The sequence below is a fragment of the Diabrotica undecimpunctata genome, chromosome 1, assembly GCF_040954645.1.
Source record: "Diabrotica undecimpunctata isolate CICGRU chromosome 1, icDiaUnde3, whole genome shotgun sequence".
NCBI lineage: Eukaryota > Metazoa > Arthropoda > Insecta > Coleoptera > Chrysomelidae > Diabrotica > Diabrotica undecimpunctata.
In genome coordinates this window covers 47,100,422-47,123,394 of record NC_092803.1, presented here as the reverse complement: position 1 = coordinate 47,123,394, position 22,973 = coordinate 47,100,422, and the positions used below count along the sequence as shown (strand labels likewise).

At 32.0% G+C, this 22,973-nt stretch overlaps 1 protein-coding gene across 4 annotated transcripts in view; it reads right to left on the bottom strand.

The window, feature by feature from the left end:
• The window catches only part of LOC140448853 (Ig-like and fibronectin type-III domain-containing protein 2), a 1,058,385-nt gene that overhangs the window by 414,407 nt on the left and 621,005 nt on the right, over positions 1–22,973 (bottom strand). For all 4 annotated transcript variants that reach the window (XM_072541975.1, XM_072541985.1, XM_072541976.1 and 1 more), the window contains one exon: positions 20,542–20,578. The gene's annotated coding sequence lies outside the window, so the exon portion shown is untranslated. The remainder of the gene's footprint in view (positions 1–20,541; positions 20,579–22,973) is intronic.

Here is a 22,973-nt window from a genome sequence, read left to right as displayed (position 1 = left end):
TCACTAGTTGGCGAATAACAAATAATCAATTTGATAGCTTTTTATTTAGTTGTGACATATGAGCCGACCAGTTCAGTCGATTATCTATGGTTGTTCCTAATAGTTTAACAGACTTTTTGTTGTTTCTTTGAATTATTATGTAAATAACTTGCAGATATAACCAAGTTTTGCGTTTCGGAATAAATTATGTTTTGAGTTTGCTTGCAAAAAAACCATGTGCTAGATTTAGAAGAAACTTTCTTGTTAGATATTTTTAAATCATCATTATTTCTTCATCATCTGGAATTGTACGGATTTACACGGAGATATAAATTGGGGCTAATCGTTGACATAAATAATAAACAAAGGTTATAGGTAAGAAGGTATAAGCTTAAGAAGGTTACCTCTAATTACATAGTAATTTAATTTGTGAAAAAATGTATCCTGTGAAATGCAGTAAAAAGTCGCTAAGAGAAATTGCTGTGCGATTGCCGCGGCCCCTCAATCACCTCGCTCACAACATTATATACCGCGTTCATAGTAGAATGAGCAATTCTGAATCCATATTGCAAGTTGAAAAAGTAATTATTGGACACAAAATAGCAGAAAATTGGCGAAACTGTGACCGCGTGAGTAGCTGCTAAATTTTGCTTAACATTATACGCGGACATCTTTTTTAACATTATTTGCATATAAACTTTATTGAAAATGAAAATTTAAATAAAATTTGTTTATAGTTATTTGTGTACTAAGAATTTTATTAAGATGATTACGCACGGAGAGCAGCATAATTCAGCCAATGAGCGTAATTATCCAGTAACACCAGTGGTATACACAAGCTTTTATTTTTCACTTCACATAATATAAAATCTAAAATTGAAACGTTTTTACTTTTTATTGTATATGTGCAAAATATATATGCATATTTTTAGTAGTCTATGATAAATAAATTGTTTGCAGTAGTCTATGACAGTTGTTGATATTATAACATTTGTTGATTACATTATGTAGTTATCAGGTACATTTTTATTTAGTAATGGATTTACCAAAAAATATTCGAGAAAGTGCAATAAAGGCAGCAGAAGATTTATTGCTGCTTCAATCCAGACAAATGTACGACAAAGATTACCAAATATTTATTCAATGGTAATTGAAAAAAAATAGCTGACATAAATAAGACCATAATATTGGCTTACTTTCAGGAATTGGTATATTAATTTTTGTTCTTTTTATGTTTAGTTCACGTTTCTGATTGAATTATTTTAATCCGAAAAGTTTTCTTCAAATTCCTTGCGAACTAAATATTTTAAAATCCACATTACCTGTTACCATTACGAAAATGCTGATATTTCCCATTTTTAAGGGTAAAAAATGTTAGTTTAATAATATTTAACCCTTTGAGAATGGTTTAAAAGAAAAAAACTTCGTTCTATAAAATTTAATAACAAAAAGTTAACAACGGTGGTATACTACGGCTCATTAGTAAATTGGAAGAATTACTTAGCATAATTAAAGAGAGGAAAATCCAATACTTGGGTCATGTGTTGAGAGGTGAAAGGTATGAATTACTCCAAATCATATTGGAGGATAAAGTGTACGGCAAAAAATCAATTGAAAGATGCTAGAACTTGTGGCTGAAGATATTGAATTTTTCTTCTTATAGTGCCGTGCATCTATGGTGAGTTGGCAAATTATCTTAAGGCCAGACGTCTATCTTCTGTTTCAAGCGAAAGCTCGCCAGTATTATTTATGCCTGCTAAGTTCTTTATGTTTCATATTCTTGACATGTTTGCGACCGACTCCCTTGCCCTCAATCTTTCCTTTTATAATCAATTGAGGAATTGCGCATTTTTCTCCTCTAAGGATATGCCCTAGACATCTGACGATGAATGCGAATCCGACAAGATATTGAACTATCTATTTGTACCCAATTATTAAAATAACTATCGTAAACGTCTGTTTCTAATATTAACAATAGTTCTTTATTAGTTACCTTTTTTAGATTTTGAAACTTTGGTGTTTTACTCATTTTTATAAGGCACGCACTCGACAATTACTACAAATGTAACCAAACACATTAGAATTAATACTGTACTGAGACAATGAGATAAACAGTTTTGCGCAGCAGCTATGAAATGAATTGGGAATCCCCAAAAGCGCTTACATCTAGATACAGGAAATCCCTGTCGCTTAAACAATTTGGGTTTTGTTTGTGTTCCGCTTGGTTTTTAACATATATGCAAAATATATACCTGTCGTTACCAAGCGAGGTGCGACTAAATCCCAAGGGAGAACACCAACTATGACTTGTTGCAATAAACAGGAATCTATCAAAACTTTCTTATATTAAATTATAAATATATTAACGAAGCATACCTGAAAGGAAATAAATACTTTTTTGAAAATATCGCCAAAAATTGACGTCTGGAGTTAAACTGCACACCGCTCGGGGTCAACTGATCTATTTCGAGCTACTGTGAATATAATAAGAGAGGTCAATGTGATTGCAAACATCACAAGAAGATAGGCACCTTTAGAAGAAGAACAATTCTACGGTGAGATAGTTCTAAAAATTTGATCATTCAGAGTATAAGCCTGTTAACCCTTTATTTGGCATATTCAAAAAGATTTCAATAACATTTACTGAATAATGCAACCATACGGTTACGTTGAATTCAAATGTATATTTTACTCAAACTATGCTTTACCAGGCTTGCTGTTCAGGTATCAGTTATTTGCGATGGGAGAACGTCAACCAACAACGGTTAATGTTGCCAGTCAATTTTCCCATGTTTTTAGATTTCGCGCGTTCTTCCTTCAGTTATTAGGTTAGCTGTGTATGTGCTTTCGAATAAAAATTTCTTTGTAAGTAAAAATATATTTCTATGCAAAACGAATTCAATGATAGATTCTTGAACATATATTTGATGATTTGTGTTACATGATATTATATTTAACGTAACAATTGATAATATACCTTTATCCAAAAATTTTGGTAACCATATGGTAACAATTATCAATAAAAGTTTGTCGTTTTCAGCGTTTTGCTATTCTGGATTAAATTAATGAGATTCTTTTATGTAGTTTCTACGGAAAATTTAAGGGTAAAATACCACCTCCCCCTCAAGTTTCTGATAACTTCGATACGGAGGATGAAGAAAATATAGTTCTCGAAAGTCTTCGAAAAAAAATTGTCGAGTTAGAACTTTATTCGTAATAATTTACAAACTTTATATTATTTTTATTTGAAATAATACTATTTAAATTTAAAATGTGATTCAGATATAATACCAAGTAACTCTGAGCACTCCAATTCTTCTGAGAATTTATTGACAGCGGAGCATGTTAATCAAATAAGGACACAAACTACAGGTAAAAAATATTTAAAACTTTAGGAGCTACTAACTCCCATTCCAATTTTTATTTTAAAAAATATAATAGACGACCCTGAAGCTGCGGATCAACCTATAAAAAGGAAAAAGTCAGGAATAACATTCAACTGGAAGAAAAACGACGTAGCCTAAAATGAAAGAGACACTAAGTTTGCTCGTAAAATAAATGAGGAAGTACTTCCTTTATTGGAGTATTTTACCAAACTGATTTCACTAGATATTCAAGACTACGTGATTGAGCAGCCAAATTTGTATAGTACTTAAATAAAAGTCATAAGCATTGGTACTGATCCTGATGAGATAACAGATTTTTTGCCAATTGTGTTGATGATGGGTAAAAAAAATTTTCCTTCCTGTGAAAATTATTGGGTCTATGGAACAGATATCGAATAAGTTGCAAGCCTGACGTCGATTAAACGTGTTAAACTTTTGAGAGGATTTATTTATTTCAATAATAACGAACCTATAATACAAGCTATAACAGATAGGTTTTTCAAAATACGCCCGCTTTTAGAAAAATTTAAAAAAAATTCATCCTGAAAATGAATAATCCATTGATGAAACTATGGTAGCGTACAAAGGACCACGAGCTGGAAATTTAAGTCAGTATATCAAAAGCAAGCCGCACAAGTAGGGTTACAAATTTTTTATCCTATCAGGGGTGTCTGGTTCTATTGTGGATTTTATTCCATACCAAGATTTAAGCACCTTAGAAGAATTAAATGGCACACCTAATAAACTGGGGAAGGACGAGATAGAACTAGGTGTGAGTGCAGCTATTGTTGTAGCTTTTTTGAAATCAATACACATTCCTAGTAAAGCAACAGTTTTTTTCGACAATTAATTTGCATGCTTACCACTTTTTATATATTTAAAAACAAAAATGAATATATATATATATATATATATATATATATATATATATATATATATATATATATATATGTAGACATAGTAAAAAATACGACCGTTGATTAAATTTGGAATATATTCAATGGTTGAATAGCAGAGGTTTTATCGGTCAATAATTGGCAAATAAAAGACGTCAACTACTTTATTGCTTTATTCGAATACGTTTCGCTTTTATTTTTAAAAGCATCATCAGTTCACTACAAATAAAAAAGATTTTAGAATATAAGTAAACAAACCAACAGGGTTCATACTTACAAAAACAATTTGTAGAGTTTTTTTAAAGATGTTATAAAAACTCTACGATAACTTAACATTAAAGATTAAAAACTAAACGGGAGAAACGAAACAAAAAATACAAGTAAAACTGTAAGAACATTAGTTCATTTAATTTTAACCGATGGCTTCATTTGAACGTTGGTTTAAGCTCTTTCGATGGTCAAACCACACTAATCTTTTCGATTGTTTTGGATCGGCTCGTCATAATTTTCACATGTGGCTTGATATCGTCCATGTGTTTCTTTGGAATGCATGGTGCAGATTACGATTCTTAAGGGAAGTATCAAGCGGAACAGGGACGGACCTTTTTTTTTTTTTTAAAGATTCATTAATTCCTTTTTCTTTAAAAAACAAACAAGCAAAAAAAAAGAAAAAAAGAAGAAATTTGGAAAGAAAAATAGGATTGAAGTTACTGTCTTGTAAGGGTTTTTTTTTTGACGTGACAACGTCTTAAATTAGGTTGTGGCTCGGAGTCACTCATGAAAAAGTGTAACGCCCGCTCACGTCTGTTACGATGAGTCACCGAACGAGAGAGAGACCCGCCGGACCGGCGAATGCCTTGCGTCTCTCTCCCACTCAAACATGATCGGTCCGCTGCGCGCGCAGCACTAGAGAATTAGGCGCGTTGAATCGGTGCGTGCTTGTGTCTCTGTCTTTCTCGAGCGTTCTTGGCGTTGGAAAACCGAGAAAGCGTCATAATACAAGTTCACACGTGTGGTTAAAGTATCGTCAGCTGTGTCTGTAGTGAAAATGTGGAGTGATTAGATTCGTCATTTACAACAACTACAACAATAAAGGTAAATAATTGTACACTAATATTTCATTATCGTAAACTATGATTGATTGATTAATTGTTAGATTGACACAAAAGTTGAGAAACTGAGTTTATAGGTTATGTCATACTATTGACAAATGTTGATAGTGTTAAGTAAATTATTAGTTTAAATCACTCTGCAATCAATCGTAATTCAGTCGATTGAGAAGAAACAGCGCGTTTCAACTGCAAACAACTATTGTGCAATTTAATAATATTCATATCAATAAATATTCTACCGAGAAAAAGACGTTGTCACGTAAAATCTTCGCCCGTAAAACCGACTTTACAAGCAACCGATTTTTTTTTATTTATTTTGTATGATGAGGGAATGATATATCTGACCCAAGTTGTCGATGTCGGTTCTCTTATTTAGGGAGGATGGATGTTTAAGAATTTGACACATTTCAAGGATGGATCGCTTATGATGATTTTGTTGTTTGCACAGTATTTTGGTATTCGTGAAGTCGATACTGTGTTTGGTTGAAATGGCATGCTGTGCAAGGGCACAAGCGGACCTTGAAGGGAGCGGCTGGTCTGGCCAATGTAGCAGGAGTTGCAGTCTGCACAGGGTACTTGATAGACGACATTAGTTTGTTCTAGAGGGGCCAATGGAGTTTTTGTCTTAGAAAATAACTTACCTAAGGTTCTGGTATTTTTTAAGGCTATTTTAACAGGTAAGTTTTTGAAAAGTTTGTTAAGCTTGGTAGTGATTTGTGGGAAGTACGGGAGCGAAGCATATTTAGTGGTTTGTTCAGAAGTGAGGGGGGACTTATTAATCTGTATTTTGTTAGATATGGACGCTAATGTTAGCCCATTGGGTGTTTCGGTAATGGACTGCCCATAGCTTTTAGAATATAGAAATTTATTGATGAAGGATGCCGGATAGGAGTTATCTATGAGAATGGACTTCAGTAGATTGAGAGATTATTCTTTGTAAAGCGGGTGTGTCAACATGTGTACTCTAAGGCTGAGGGCTTGTACCAGGTTAAGTTTGTATCTGATTGGGTGTGTCGAATGGTAATTTAAGAAACGGTTGCTAGCCATTTCTTTTCTGTACCAGGTAGTGACTAATCTGTTATCAGGTGTGCGAATGATTCGCATATCTAAAAACGGGATACTGTTATCAACCTCAAATTCACATGTAAATTGAAGGTGAGGATCAAAGCAGTTAAAAACTGATAAGGTGTCAACCGCCTTATCAGACGGGGTTGCTAAAATAAGATCGTCGACATACCGTTTTACAAAGGGATTACAAACTAACATTAGCGTCCATATCTAACAAAATACAGATTAATAAGTCCCCCCTCACTCCTGAACAAACCACTAAATATGCTTGGCTTCCGTACTTCCCACAAATCACTACCAAGCTTAACAAACTTTTCAAAAACTTACCTGTTAAAATAGCCTTAAAAAATACCAAAACCTTAGGTAAGTTATTTTCTAAGACAAAAACTCCATTGGCCCCTCTAGAACAAACTAATGTCGTCTATCAAGTACCCTGTGCAGAGTGCAACTCCTGCTACATTGGCCAGACCAGCCGCTCCCTTCAAGGTCGACTAACGTCCCACAAAAGCGACATTAGGATTTCTAAACCATCTTGTGCTCTTGCACAGCATGCCATTTCAACCAAACACAGTATCGACTTCACGAATACCAAAATACTGTGCAAACAACAAAATCATCATAAGCGATCCATCCTTGAAATGTGTCAAATTCTTAAACATCCATCCTATATATATATATATATATATATATATATATATATATATATATATATATATATATATATATATATATAGCTTGGAAACATCATGGAATAAGAGAGTTGGTGGATGTCCATAGAGATAGATAGTCTTGAAAAAAGCAGGAAGAGAAAAGTACGATTACAAGGCATATAAAGACAAAGGCATTATCGTTTTAAAATGAGTTGACAATAAAGTTGTATTCTTAGAAAATACACTGCACGGAATACAACCAGAAGATGCAGTAAAAACGTACAGTAAAATTTCAAAAACAAAAATAGATGTTGCATGGCCTTCCCTTATAAAACAGTACAATAAACATATGGGAGGCGTAGATACGGTAATGCATAAATGAGTTTTTATAAATCTCCACACAAAGCTAAAATATGGTACTTTGCAATTTTTGCCTATATTGTTGACATTATGTGTGACGAATGCTTGGTTGCTGTACAGAATAGACTGTAAAGCTTTGGACATAAAGTTCATGCCTCTGAAGAAATTTAAATTGGACATTGCAAAAGCATGATGTCAAGTTGGAAAAGGTTCCAGAAGAGGAAGACCAAGTTTGTGCTAGGTTGTGCTAGTTTTTCAAAAATAAGATTTCCAGTAGTTGAACGACCAAATGAATTAGCAAGATTGAATTCTTATGTACGTTGGCCAATACATACCACAAAAGAATGATGTAGGTATTGCATCAAGCGAACGAGTCCTCCAAAGTGTAAAAAATGTGATGCAAGGCTCTGTCTCACTAAGGAGAAAAACTGTTTTAAATCCTTTCATAAAAAAAAATTGTAAACTGCTTTGTGTTCTTATCTCCATGTAGTTGTAATAATAAAAAGTTTGGTAATTTTTAAAGTTTATTTTGCAGACCTTGTTACCATATGGTCACATTCTGTAATTTGTTCCAGGATAATGTTACACATATATAAATATCAATATTTGATTATATTTAATAATTAGAGACTGCTAATATAAATAAATTATTTTTTGAAGCCAGTTTAAACTAGTGGCCACTAAAGGGTACAATATACAATGTAACCGTATGGCTACATGTACCGATAAAGGGTTAAAGCTTTCGATATACAATTTTCAGTCTCTCTCTATCTCCTTTAATTATATCTGAAACCAATTCATCAAGAACTTTACTTTAAAAGATTAACTGTCTTTAGATCTCGAATGGTAGATATAGAAATTAAGATATACTGGGACTAACTGAATAAAAAATAATACATTTTTATGTAGAAGTAGTTTAAAATATCAAATTTACATAACCATACACTTTGGTAACATTTTCTAGCCCGCATATTATCAATATGTTTATTTAGTACATTTTATATACTTTCTACTTTGTCAATGAGCTTTTAACTTTAATTTTCAATTTCATTTTTGCATGTCCAAAAGTTACATTTTAATACACATACCACTACATTGCAAATAATAACTAAATCTGAAACGTAAAGTAATCGCGAATGAAGTTGTATTTAGTTCAAAGTTTTAATGAGGGTATATTCACAATTCACCGATTTTATATAGTTAATTAAAACTAGTTGGATGGAAAGCTTAATGTTGGAGTATGCCTCTCATAAAATATGGTTTATCTACATCTACATACAATATTGTCATTTAATAGGCAATCTAAGTACAGTTTGTTCGGATTATATTGTTCTTACTTATCGATTTGTTCAGCTACCATCACCTAATTTACTTTGAAGTACTATTCTATGAAGCTTTATGATAAAAACAAAGTCAAAGCAAAACAAACCACATAAAGCTTCCCGTAAAAGCCAATCTTTTTGCTGATGATCTAGTAATATATGTTAAAAGTAAAATATAAAACTAGCTACGCAAATTTTACAGAGAACATTAAACAGCTTAGAAATGTGGTCTCTAGAGACTGGTCTTTTTCAACTGAGAAGACTAAAGTAATAATTTTTGACAAAAGAAGAGCAGAGTACAACTTAAACTTGTATCTAAATGGTCATTCTCTGAAACAAGTCCGTGAAATCATATTTTTGGGTGTAATATTTAACTCACAACTCAAATGGCCTTCATATATCAACAATTTGATCAAATCCTGTCAACAAAGAATAAACTTACTAAGAGTTTTATCTAATCATAAATAGGGTTCAGATACTAAAATTCTTCTTTAGTTATATTAGACATTAATAAGAAGCAAACTGGACTACGGATGCATCTGTTATGAAACAGCAAATAAAAATCAACTAAAAAAACTGGATGTTATTCAAACCACATCTCTACGACTAATGTTTGGAGCCTTTAGAACTACTCCAATAAGAACCCTTCAAGTGTTAGCAGGGGAAATGCCACTATACCTTAGAAGACAATATATATATATATATATATATATATATATATATATATATATATATATATATATATATATATATATATCACTATGCTACGCTTCAAAAATTATAAGCGCAAAGGATCATACCTTTCTCGCAAGTTTAGTATCGGAAGAATCACTAGAACAATACACAAATTATACCACCAAGACAGTACCATTTTACGAACGAGTTAAAAGATTACCGTATTATATCAATCAAGTGTCGTCTCCCAATCGAAATTGGATATCATCACCACTATCTTCATTCTAGCTGCCGCTCCTTTAAAGAGTTTTATTCAACTGCATCTAAACCAGTCCCTTAAAATTTTCAACCGTGAGACTCTCCTTCTTCATATGCTCCTTTCTCTTCTAAGCTTTCCCTGTATTATCAATCTTATCATTTTATATCGCTGTCCCCTCATTACGTCTCCCAGATATTGTAACTTTCTTATTTTTATTTTTTTTTGTTACATTTATTAGGTAACATAATCAGTTTCACGTAAACCTGTGAGTGATTTAAAGACATTTTCCAAGCGAAAACAAAAGCTGATTTGGTACAAAATTTGTATTTAAATCGTAAGACAACAATACCAAATACAACATGACCGTTTCCACAACTTGTCCATTTCTACGTACAGAAGTGTTTCACAAAGTGTATAATTATAGCAGTAGTGTGTTAACTATGGGGTAGTATTATTGGTTTTTTAAATGAAGGCATATCGTATCAATATTTTTCAACTTTTACAATGCAGATTTTGGTCAAGCATTTTTTTTACTGCACGATGAAGCTATATCTCTTATCTATATCTTTATATATCTCTAACTGAAAATAGTATTAATGGTTTTGGTTGGGCAGCACAATCATCAAACTTGATGTATGAGATATATTTAAGTTACCAGTTATGATAAAGAATTCAGTTTTCGCGAGCAAATTTTTTTCTACAGAAAGAGTGGGCTGCAGTTAACCAAAAGAAAATTGATCACCTAGTTTTAGTCATAACTAAAAAATTCAAAGCTTTATTTTAAATAGAGCAGACTATACAAGAAAATAAATTTTGTCTTACGTTCTAAATGTTTTTTTGTACTAATATTTTGAAACTTTTTTTCCACTATTATCTAAATTTTATTAAAGTTCTTTTTACATTTATAAATAAGAAGAAATTATTACAAAAAACAATATTTAAACTTAAACATTTTCTAGAAAATATTAAGTTTGTTATTTAGATTTTTTTAATTATCCCTGGACATTACTAATTGGTGCAGGAAATAACGAGTATAATAATTATTACAACTGTTTTCTATTTTTCTGCGAGAAATGAACAATTCATTTTCTTTTTATTATGTTTCTACAGTGAATACAGCTTTTTAATGAAGACGATTCCAAATCGTTATAATTGCAACAATTTGTTTGATTTAAATTCAAGAATTTTCCGTGTTGTGCATAATATTAATCGCAAAAACTAAATGTGTGAATAAGAAAATTTTATTGCGTACAGCAAAATATTTTTGGCGAAAATATATATAGGGTGCGGCACTAGTGCGAGGGAGTCCTAAGAGATACGAAAAAAATGGTTCGAAATTTATCTCTGTCGAGTAAATATTCTATACTTGCTATAGTCTTAAATTTTTATGACATTTTGTAAATTATCTGGTACCTTACACACACAAAACTATTACTTTGATAACTAATTTTTTGTTTTTTTAAGAAAATACCTTAAAGCGCGGATGGGTCATTCTTGACCCAGCTATCTATATTAGTATAAATTATTTACAATTGATACATACTAATTTATATTGGAATTTAGGGGTTTACTACTTATAACTAATGGCAATAAAATGAGAATGTCGAAATATGTACACAATACCGTCTGAGTGGAGGAGATACCATACTTACGTTCGCAAGATCGTCCATCGCATCTCGATTTCGCGTCGTTCCGTTCAGTTGAGTTTGAACTAGTGAAGTGGTAGTACGTCTTTTTTACTTTTATTGACTACATATAAAGTGTCGTGATCATGAATAATCGACCTTTGACTCATCAACAACTTGTTGATGCAATGAATGAGATTTTAGAAGGCGAATCTGAAGGCGAAGTATTATACTCTTTATCTGATGAAGAGTGGCAACAACCAGCCCAAGTTGATTCTACGTTCTATGACGACACGGAACCGATAGTGCCTCAGTCTGAGAATAACGTTGTTGAAGGTGTGTTATATGTTCTCGTTTGATAAGATGATGATACTATTTCGTACTTTTATGTATTTTGTCGTTCTAATGTAGAATGTATTTTTTTTCAGTGAATAACGACAGCATATCCGCAGAAAGCAGAGAACGTGGTCGATGAAGCAGACGTGGCCGTAGTCAACCACCGGTCAGAGCAGAAGGATGTAATTGGGATGTTCGTTCTCAAATTCCTGTTGGCTTAGAAATTATAGCTCCTGATGGTACACTTTGGAAGATCAAAGCATTGTATAATGCATCTGCTGATAGAAGAGCACATTAAAACGTGTTCGAAGATACTTCCGGGCCTACACCATATGCCAAACGTCGTGTCGATGAAACGTGTAACAGCGCTTGGCGAATTCTTATTGATGATAAAATTTTAAAACATATCACCGACTGTACTATTCAAGAAGCACGCCGAGTTTATTCAAACGCTTGGTCTCTAACAATAGAAGAGTTAGAAGTATTAATAGCTATAAGATATGACACGTGACAAATTTAGAGAAATAATGAAATATTTAAGATTCGATGTCAGGTCTACACGATCGCAAAGATTGAAAGACGACAAGTTTGCATTAGTGTCGGAAATTTGGTACAATTTCATTGAAAATTCATAGAGCAGCTACGTTCCAGGACTATACATCACTACCGACGAGCAACTGTTTCTATCGAGATGTAGGTGTAGGTTTACTCAGTTTATTGCCTCAAAACCCGATAAATATGGTGAAAAATTCTGGATGGCCGTGGACAAAGACACAAACTACATTGTCAACGCCTTTCCGTATTTAGAGAAAGACGAAGCGAGACAAAATAACAAGCACCTCGGTGATTGTGTGGTAAAAAAGTTGATGCAACCATATTTAACAAAAAGAAAGAAATATTTACGTCATTATCACTGGCTGAATTTTTGAAAGCGAATAGTACTAGTCTCTTTGGTACTATGAATACTCGACGTGAAATTCCGGCTTTTGTAAAGTACGCGAAAGAAAATTGATACAGTACAATACTTCTAAAGACAGGTGATATCTCATTAACCATTTATCAGGCCAAAAGCAACAAAAATGTGGTCATGCTTAGTACAATGCACTCGGATGTACAAATTGCATCCATTGAGAAAAAGGAACCTGATACTGTTAAATAATAAAATGAGACAAAATATGTTGATGTATTGGACCAAATGGCCCGCAAGTATTCAGTGAAAGCATCGTCTAGGCGTTGGCCACTTCACATATTTTACAATTTACTGGACTTAGCTGGAATAAATGCCTGGATCTTGTATAAATCATTGAATAAATCACAAATAAGTCGCAGAAATTATAGTCGAAAGCTAGAAGAAGAACTCTCAGAAAAATACGCAGGGACTAGAGCTGCTGTCAAAATGATTTACGTAAAAGTTGCAGCATAGTACAATGTTAACTATATTAACAGGGTGGAACAAACTTATGTTTTTTAATGGAACGCCCTGTATATTTTTACATTTTGAGACTCTCTCCGATATTCTCCTTTGTTCAATATGAGATTTGGTACGAGGTAGGTTAAAAGATAATTACGTTTTTTTCATTATTTTCTTAGCAAAATTAACATTTTGTAGAATTGTAGATATTGGACATCAAAAAATATATTTATATTCAAAAGATTTTTAATATAGTCTACTACTGTCTGAGTTTTCTTAAATGGAGCACTCTGTATTTTAGTAATGCAATTAAATTATATTTCATAATAGTTTATTATTTATTAAGCATTCTCTATACTTATCTGCTTTAATTCGTTAGTAGTCCAGTCGTCAGTGATTGGACCTGACCTGATTGGATTCTGACATGTCCACCTGTACAACTAAACAATTAAGATATACCGCAATCCAATAGTGCAAAATACCTTGGTATTCATCTTTATAGACGACTTACTTGGAGAACCCACATCTTTAATAAACGAAAACAACTCAGACTAAAATGAAGACAACTTTATTGGCTACTTGAAGGAAGATCTGAACTATCACTAGAAAATAAATGATTAGTGTATAAAGTAATTCTAAAACCCATCTGGACCTATGACATTCAACTGTGGGGGTGTGCAAGCGAATCCAATATTGAAATCCTACAGAGACTCCACTCGAACGTCTTTAGGCAAATTGTTAATGCACCATACTACGTCCCTAATGAAGTCATACATCGTGATCTCGCAGTGAGTGTTGTGCGCGAAGAAATAAAAAAGTGTAGTGATAGGTATTTAAAGCGGTTAGAAATTAACCAAAATTCCAGTTCGGTAAACCTACTTTACAACAGCAGGGAAGTGAGAAGACTTAAAAGACATAAATCCTTGGACTTACCAGATAGATTTTTATAAGTAAATTGTTTAGAATATAAGATTTTTTTTTTAATATTAATTTTAGTTAAATTTATTAAGGAATGTATTCTTCGCTCATGTTAATTTCTTTGTTTAAATTATCAAATTTGATTATTGCCCAAACAGGACAGATTGCAAATCCTGAAAAATAAAAAAAAAAACTCAATGAAAATATGGAAGAGAGAAATTAATAGAGTACGTAAAGAAACTGAAATATTCGATAACCAGTTTTATTTTATGCAAAACAGGTCTAAAACAGCGTACTTTTGTCAAGTGACTTGTCCCCCTGCGTTGGGTTATTTTTTATTTAAACATAGAGAACCCACATCAACCACCAAGGGTTCTTAGTGGGGGGACATACACAGTAGTACAGTTTGATAAATTAAAGTTTATTATAAATGTTTATGTCTTTTAGAAACTGCAATAAATCTGAGATATTTGTCGTAAGCGCACTTCTCAGGTTTCCGCTAATTCCTCGGCATGTTCTCTGAGGTTGGAACTGCGGACAGTCGATTATCAGATGCTTCACGGTGAGTTGAGTAGAGCAGTAGGTACAAATCGGAGCTGGTTCTTTATTTAGAAGGTGTTGGTGTGTTAGTATTGTATGACCGACTCGAAGACGATTAACGATTACTTGATCTCTTCTTTTTTCTTGTTGTGGTAGGTTTTCGTCTACTAGAGGCTTTATTGTTTTCAATTTAGTCTGTTGCGTCCCAGGTTGCTTGCCATAATTTTATTATATAATTCATGGACTGTCGTTTATGGTCGGTGTGGGGATATTTAGTAATTTCTGGAATATTTTCATTTCTGATGGATTTTAATGACAATTGATCAACTTCCTCGTTGCCTTTAATGCCAATGTGTGAAGATATCTAGATAAATGTAACCTTTTTAATTATATGGTGTAGTGCAGTAAGTTCATTTCTTATATTTTGTGCAATAGGATGGCTAGAGAAAAGTTGATTAATTCCATGAATTGCGCTGAGTGAATCTGTGATGATTAAAATATTATTTTCAGTCATTGAAGAGGAGTTTTTGATAGCTTCTAATATTGCTGTGGTTTCCCAGGTGTAAATGCTGCAGTGCTGTGGAATTCTAATGGTGTATTTGTAGTTTTTATTTGTAAAGGCTGCGGCATGGCCATTTTCAGTTTTTGATGCATCTGTGTATATTATGTGGTGATTTGGATACTTCTCCATAATTTCTTTGAATGCATTAATGATAAGGTTGGGATTTGTTGGGTACTGTGTTAAATCGGTAATAGGTAAGGGGGTAAGCCATGGAGGGAAGTCTAATTTTGTGGTTATGTATAATTTGAATTCATTGCAATTTGATTGATTCTTTCCCTATAGGGTTTGTCTTTATATTGTTTGTTTCTATACAAATTGGATGTAGGTTCGTTAATATTCTCAGAATATAATGGGTGCTTTTTATTGGAGGATATTCTTGCTGCGTAATTTAAACTAAGTAAATGTCATCTTGATGTAGAGGGGGTTCTCTTGATATTACTTGTAAGCTGCTTACAGGACTGGTTCTGAAAGCACCGACGGCTAATCTTAGAGCTGTCGTTTGAATTGTGTTAAGATTTTTTAGGAACGTTTTATTTGCTGTATCGTAGCATATTGCACCGTAGTTGTTGGGGTTTTATGTAAAAAAAGTGTTGTTTATTATCAAAATATTTTGGGTATAAAATTCACAAGGTGTTCTTAATTTTGATTAAATGTTTCTTCATTAAATAATTCTTTATTATTGTCTATGTTATCATTTTCTGTTCTTGCATTAAGATCTTCAGAAATAATGATTTTTTCGTTGTTCTGTATATTGTCTATGATACTTCGTAGGGTATTTTAAAAGTTTTCGGTTTCTGCCTCGGATTCAGTTATATCTGGTGTGTATAATATCAATAGAAAAAATCTGTTGGTATATTTGATATTTTATTAAATCCATCACTGTGTTTAACTCGTCATATACCAAACACGTTTTCATTGTAGAGGAAAAAAACTCTGCTTGGAGGTAGGGGAGAGTCCCACAGTACCGGCCGGCATACAGTACCGGCCAGTTGAAAGTTCTACAAACCTATAATAGATGGTATGGTGATGATTATTGGTATTAGTGCTAAGTACGAGATTGCTGGCTTAGTTGCTTCAGCTTTTAATCGAGTTTCTCGAATGGAAATCGCAGTTAGTGGCTGTCGTTGCACAGGCATACACCCCTTTGATAAAAATGTCTTTAATGATTTGGACTTTATTTGTTCTAACATAACCAACATTACAGAATAACAATCAACGTCAGAATCATTGTCTTTATCTTCCCAACTGCTAGAAGCAACACCTTCAACATCAGAACTGTTGCCTTCATCTTCCCAACTGCTAGAACCAACATCTACTACTCCTGCTCCTGATCTCGTAGCCCATATTACAAATTCTGTGCATTCCGACAACCAAACTACTCTTGCTAATGGAGAATCACAAATTGCTTTTTTGCAGCAATTAGAATCTCAAGAAGAAGCTACAATTGACCTATCCACAGACAATTTTAAAGCTGCACTTACAGAACTCTCACCGGTTCCTAATGCTTCTAAAAGAAGAGCAACTGCCCGGAGTCGTAAAGCTGAAAAAAGCGAAATTTTAACTAGTTCTCCATACAAAAAAATGCTGGAAGAGAAAAAAGCAGGCAAAACAAGCGTCGAATCACTTAAACGAGGGAAGAATTTACTTGTGGAAAATGACGTTAACAAAAAAAATAAGGTCTCAGGAAAATATGTTCAAAAAGGTAAAAGTTTGTTGTCAGGAAGATATGTTAGTAAGAAAAGTAGGAAAAATAAAGATGAAAACCTACCTCCTCCTAGCAGACCGGTCGAAGAAGAGACAGTTTGTCCTTTGTGCACTGAATCTCATGAAGAGGATTGGATACAGTGTGGAAACTGTAATATTTGGATTCATGAGGCTTGTGCGAACATATCAAAGCTATCCAAACAATATATTTGTGATTTCTGTATTGTTTAATTGGTAATATATTTACTGGCCGGTACTGGAGGCCAATTTTATAAAGTTTGATTTTTCCTTATCTTTAATTTTCATTAATAAAGTGATTATTTTGCAACATTATGATTGTTTATTACTTTCATTAACAGCATAATAGTCCTTTCATACATGACAGAAAGTATTAAACATGTACCTTTTAGCATTTTGATTTTTTTGTTGATAAACCCTAAGGTGACGGTACTGTAGGACTCTCCCCTTACTATGTACACTTGCCATTTAGATTAATTATTTACTTCAATTACCAAGTCCTACACTAAACTATGCACATTATAGAAACACACTACCTACATATATAACAACTCTAATTAAGTTTGGTTAAGATCGAGAAATAACGGAAAGGAATTAAAGTTTTAGCTCAGTAATCAATAAAAACTAAAGTTTAACGTGTGAAGAATTCGTACCCTACATCAAGTTCTCTTAATAAAAGAGAAAAGCACGCAACAGGAATGTTCATTGCTCCACAAGAAACTATTATAGAACCACAACAATAAGTTATTTTTCATTATAACTGTAACATTTAATTTTTTTTATTCTACCATGCTTATGATATTTAATCATTATGTAAGTGAGAAAAGTATTAAATAAAGATACAATTTAATTTAAATAAGAACCTCCTTCCTATTTCTCCTAAACATTCGCATCTTTTAACCAGTTTTCATTCATTATTGGAGCAAATAAGAAGAGGCCTCCTTAATACTTACCTTTCAAATTCGCGTTCATTTTAAGATCAATCTCGTGTTAACCTGATTGGATATCTCTTTATGTTCGGAAAGTGGAGCATCCTGTACGGATTAGCCGTTTGTACTTACTTACGTTTCTGTCCCTCCGTTGGATTATCTCTGCCAGTCTACTCTTCGGAATAAGCGAAGATTTTAAGGCGTTTTATCTCGGAATATGCCAGGAGATCAGAGAATTAAATTCAAAGGATACGACAAAGGTATCCTGTTTATTTTATTTACCAAGAATATTGATTATTATACACCATTAAAACCAAAAAGGGGCGTAAAATAAGGGTTTCTTGACTATCCTTATCATTTATTAAGGTTCGTCTTAGTCGATAATTAACCCTAAACTGGTATCGTCATTTTTGTACTCTTAAATGGTATCGTCGGGTCAATTCTGACCCGATATTATATTCAATTATAAAAAAATCTAAAAAACTAAATCAAATTGAAGTTTTTATCGGTAAGATAGTTTCGAAACAAATTCAGATTTCTGCTTTAATCTGAACCTTCTATAAATGCAAGGTATAACAGACGTTGATAAAAATGTTAATAGAGACATGGGGAATCTATAATTTGCATTCCACGACATGTCTATCAACTAAGCAGAAATTCATAACGAATTTATTTCTTATACTCATACAGAGTAGATCCGAATAAAATGAAAAAGACAGCAAAGATTTGATTTCACGTTCAAAGCGTCTATGTATCTGTTGATAAACAACAGTAACAAATCGAAACTCTGAGTACAAGAAATAAATTCGTTATGGATTTCTGCTTAGTTGATAGACATGTCGTGGAATGCAAATTTTAGATTCATTCCCCATGTCTCTATTAACATCTTTATCAACGTCTGTTATACCTTGCATTTATAGAAGGTTCAGATTAAAGCAAAAATCTGAATTTGTTTCGAAACTATCTTACCGATTTTTCTATCAGATGTCGCTATTGCGTCCATAACGAAGCCATTTTATTGTTGCTTCCTAAAAGACAGAGAAGATTATTTTTCACGTTAAGAAGGGCTATAAATAACTGTTCTGATGAGACTTATTAAGTCGAAATACGTATCAACAGATACATAGACGCTTTGAACGTGAAATCAAATCTTTGCTGTCTTTTTCATTTTATTGAAGTTTTTATATATTTATTTTTATATCATTATGAAAGAATATTTTTTATATAAAGAGTTGGCTGCAAAAGTTTAACATGTATTATCTTTATCATCATTACTTATTACTGAAAGTACAGGATTATAATCGCTGGTATCTCGAATGATTACTGTTGAAGACCCTGGATTATCAATCTTCGTATTCTCTGGAATATGACTTTCACACACAATATTATATTCTGGATCACTGTCATGATCACTGTCTATAGTTGGGGAGTCAGTTATATCACAATCATCATCGTTTAAAATAATTACCTCTGCCTTTTCACTTACTATACCATTTTCCATCAATAACAATCGAATGACGGTCGTAAGAATATATGCGTATCTGGTATCGGCGGATCAGAATAGACCCCAGATAGTCAAACCACGTACTAAGAGTACCATCTATCGACTGGTATTCGGTATTGAACAGCTTGTCGCATTTGCTTGATTTGGTCGAACTCTTAAAAGATGCTGTTATCTGGCGCTTGTGCGAACAAAATACGAAGAAAAATTTATCCGGTATTAAAGGGTTAAATATATTGCAAGCAAATTTAAAAAAAAATTCTCCCTAAGTGAAGATAAATAACTTAAAATTAAAAAAATCCTAGGAGGGTATCGAACACCTAATAATTAGTTAACTTTCCGATAGGCGCGATCACAAAAGTAACTAGAACGGTTGCGTGTATCTCCGACATACGCGTCTTTAGTTGTAATATTTTAAGCAATAATTATAAATAATAGTAATATTTAATATCTTTTTTTTAATTTACATAGAGCTATTTTAAAAACAACAAATATTTATAGAAGTAAAAATCTCGATATTTCTGTAATAAGGCATTCAAGAACTGATGGTGATTTGATGGAAATTCATTTGATCTAACAATAAAATATTAAAAACTTTTGTTTTCAAAACTTCGACCAAATTTATTATAATTTTTATTATTTATCACTACAGCTGTTTCAGCAGACTGCTTTCTCAAGTGATCTATTTTTAGTACGCCTTTACACTTTATGGTCTTAAAATAAATAGGTTAAGAAGAGGAAAACTGTTTGTCTTAAGTTGATCATTCAGAATTATGTCTGTATTTTTAATTTCTTGATTTCCATAGATTCTAACAAAGATAGCTTAAGGTCTTCATTTCGAATGTGAATAAATAACTCTATTTCTCTAGGTTAAATTTCAAATTTAATAATTTTAACACAAATTAAATTTTTGGTGGCTTAAAAATAAAAATTTATATTAAATTTTGTAATTGAATTGATATAATTGAGTTTTATGTCATTTAAAAAAACTTGGTTAAACCTTTTTTTCTTTTGAATGCTTTATAATGCCAAAATTATAAATTTATAATGTCGTCTTCGTTCCCAGATCAAGGATCGTTATTTTTGGCTATAAAATTTTCACTCAAATCATTACCTATAATCACATTTCTAAGTGCGTTGACATCTTCTGAATTATCAAATTTTAAATAATTTCTTCTCCTAGACCTATTGCCAAAAATGTACATTTTTGTAAGCATTGCACGTCGGTTTTTAATATATTTTTTTCTTACACTTACACGTTTATAGAATGAAGAAAAACTAAATACTTACCGGTTTACAGCCAAACTATCACACCCACCACACGAAACTGCAACAAAAAAAGTTAGTTAATATTTTTATAACAAGGAGAACATAGAGTCCGCCAAAACTAGAAATCAGCTTGCTTGGCGGAGATATATAATACATACATTAATGAAGAGAATAAGAAATTACAAACAAATGAAAAATTAACACCAAAATAATCTATTTAATAATCTAATTACAAACACAGCTTTAAAAATTAAAATCACCTAAGATGGGTCTCTAGTATTTCTTAAAAAGAAATATAATATTAAGTACACCTAATTTTAATACACCTTTTTAATCATAGGATTTTTTCTTTCTGTTCTCTATGTGTCAGAGTTAAAACACACCAGTAAAAGATGACAAACTAAGTTTTACTATCTGTACCTAAATTTTAAAAATTTTAGAATGTATTTTGTCCATTATTTTATATTTTATATGTGTGTTATTAATGTTGAGTATCAATGCTTTTATAAATAATCTCAACGACTAGTAAGTTGCACTGAAGAATTGTGATATTTTATAAATATTTACATATTTTTCTTATTACAGTGTCTTGAAAAAGGAATAAACCAGGAAAAAGGAATTCATTAACATCCCGGCCAATTTTCTGTCTGCAACCCTAATAAACTGTGTTGTTTGTTTATATCGACAGTCACTACTATCCAGTATTTCTTATATATATATATATATATATATATATATATATATATATATATATATATATATATATATATATATATATATTGATTTAGAGTATCAGCAATCGGTCAGGAAATAAAACTCTATTTGTTCAGTCTCAATATTTCATATATGAAATATATGTCATAGTAATTGTTTATTTTAACCTACTCGCTGAAAATTGTACAACGGGAATTCACTCTATAACATATTGCGGTTACCATAACTCCTTAATAAAATCAAACAAAAATATGTCATTTATTTAGATATGCCAGAAAAATTTAAATTTTCATTCTTATAGTTGTAAGTATTAAAATATTCATTTTGTTTACATATAATCATTAATTATTCTAATAAATTTACAGTTTTCTCCTGAAGAAGTCACAAAATCGTGACGAAATATTGAGACTGAACAAATAGAGTTTTATTTCCTGACCGATTGCTGATACTCTAAATCAATATTTAAAACAGTACGGTCGAAAAAATCATTTGAAATATATATATATATATATATATATATATATATATATATATATATATATATATATACATATATATATATATATATACATATATATAAAATTAGTATTTCTTGGGTTTAGGTTCAATAAATTATATTTAATTTTGGAACTAGATTTTATTTTGCATAGAAATCATCGACAGGAAACCCTTGCCTTTGTCAAGATTCTAAAATAAACAAGATTAAGAACAAACAGTTATTGTAAAATATATAAAATTTATCAAAACGTAAAACGGGACACTGACATTAATGAATTGACAAGTAAAAGTTGATATCTGATTTCTCATGGTTTTTGTCATTAGTGTATAATTATTTTTATAGGGCGTGTTATTGATGTTTTTGAAAAAGGTAAAGTGGAGATATGTTATGACTTTAAGAGTTTTTATGGTGTTTATATAATTTATATTTATTATTATTCAAATTAGATTAAAATATAATTTATTTAGGTTTTGTGTATTTTTTTTACCATTGATTGCGTTGATATTTCTTTTTATTTCTGTTAATTCGTATATCTCCCTCTTCTTTTTGTTTTGTTTGGTTTTTAAAATTTTGATGTTGATGATGAAGTCAAATTTATGCTTCTTCCCATTTTCATGTTTTGTGAGCGCAGTGACGTTGTTCTTATCATATTTGTGAGAAAGAATTCTGGATTAAAGCAGTTGACTGGTTTGCCCGATATAGACACCTTAGTAGAAGAGTATGCACTTTACTCCACTTTGACCTTTGACCCCTGCTGAACTGCTTAAAATTTGTTAAAACTGTTCAAGACCCGATCAAAACCTGATAAAGACCTGATCAAGACCTGATCAAGACCTGATCAAGACCTGTTAGAGACCTGATCTAAAGTTGTTCGGAGGATACCTACAATAAATAAGGATTTGAAGGGACAACTTATAACTAAACGAAAAAACATCTAAAGTAAATTGAGACAACTCAAACATGGACAAATAATTCAAGAAGCTTTATTTATTGTAGGTATCCTCCGAACAGCTTTAGATCAGGTCTCGATCAGGTCTTGATCAAGTCTTGATCAGGTCTTGATTAGGTCTTGAATTAGGTCAAAAATCTTCAAGTTTTTCCCCTTCTCACTTTCACAGTTAATACATGGTATCTCGTAAACAACATGTGATTTTTTGAGTTTTGGAGTTTGTGTTTTTAGTTTAGTGAAAGTCTTGATTTAAAAATAGTTTCGATTAGATGTTCAGAAAATGCATTGTTT